The following is a 1,411-nucleotide window of genomic DNA, read 5'->3' as shown; positions in this document are numbered from 1 at the left end:
GGGGGGCTGGCCGGTGGGGGGAAGGTCAAGGATCATGTGAAAAAATAAAAATTTTGAAATTGAAAATATTTTTTTAAATTGATGTTTTTCCAAAAAAAAATATAATTTGAAATTGGAGGAGAGCTATGGAAAATGTGTTCCTTAATTTTTGAAGGAAAGTCATTTTCCTTAATTTTGAGAAAAATGAGTTGATTAGGAAAACATTTTTCAAAACTTTTGTCCCAACCAAACATGGGAAAATTGAAAAATATTTTCCAGAAAATGTTTTCCTTCATACCAAACACACTCATAATCATAATTAAGTGGAATATAAAGAAATATTAACATCTTACCTTCTAAATATAATAAAATACATCGATATTCACCTTCTTCATTTTTCATTTAATTGTGATCATGCATGATATTGGTTCTTATAAACTATGACAAATCTTTTGAAGGGGGAAAAGAAGAAGAATATCAAATTATGGGTAAAAACATGCTAAAATTATGTATAGTTAAAAATGACAAAATGAACGAATTTTGTAAAAGAAAATGAATTAAGCGTCTGGATCTAAAATCTAATTCAGTAACTTATTGATAAAATAAATATTACTTTCAAAAAAAATTAATTTAAAGTTTTTACCATTTTTAAATTTCAAAATCAAACTAATATTCATGTATGAGTCAAATGTATTGAAGAATTTTTCTCTTTCTATATATAGATAAATAGATTTCTAAGTCTAAAAGAAATTGAATGAGGTCAAAACATTACCTAAAATATTTAAAAAGAACTAATAGGTTAATTGTCACGATTAATTTTCTAAAAGAATATGTCATATTAAATAACTCAAATAAGGAAAAACAATTAATGCACAATATTTAGTAGGTTTTAAAGTTTTAAATATTGAAAAATAAATTAAATTACTTTCTAAGTATTAAAAAAAATAATAAATTTACTATATAGTCTTTTATAAGAGCAAAAGATTAATCAACATCTCTAAAGATGTTTTAATATAATATAGATTTCTTTTTTTCATTTTTTTAAATCTCTGTTACAATTTGATTTCCCTTCTTTATCTAAGGACAATAAAATATTCATAAATCTCTAAATTTGACAACTTCGAAAGAAGTGGAGCTCGGCAACACTACTGAGAAGGTGTGTCTACCTGTATGTTAGGAGTAGTAGGCAGGAGTTGTTGGGTTTAGCAAAGTGTAAATAGGAAAAGAAAAAAAATAATATGGAAAAGTTACGGAATTAATTAGGAGGGAAAATGAAAAGTCATTTGCAAAGTGCAAATGAAAAGTCATTTTTTCATATCGACAAAAGAAAGAAAAATTGTTGTCCTTATATAAGAAAACACTTCTTTTACTTCTTAAATAGCTAAGATGAAGGTGCCCCTTGCGCCGTCGTCGTCCTTTGGCTTCGACAAAT

The sequence above is a fragment of the Solanum pennellii genome, chromosome 10 (assembly GCF_001406875.1).
Source record: "Solanum pennellii chromosome 10, SPENNV200".
NCBI lineage: Eukaryota > Viridiplantae > Streptophyta > Magnoliopsida > Solanales > Solanaceae > Solanum > Solanum pennellii.
The sequence above is the reverse complement of the archived record's forward strand: the minus strand, read 5'-3'. Positions refer to the sequence as shown.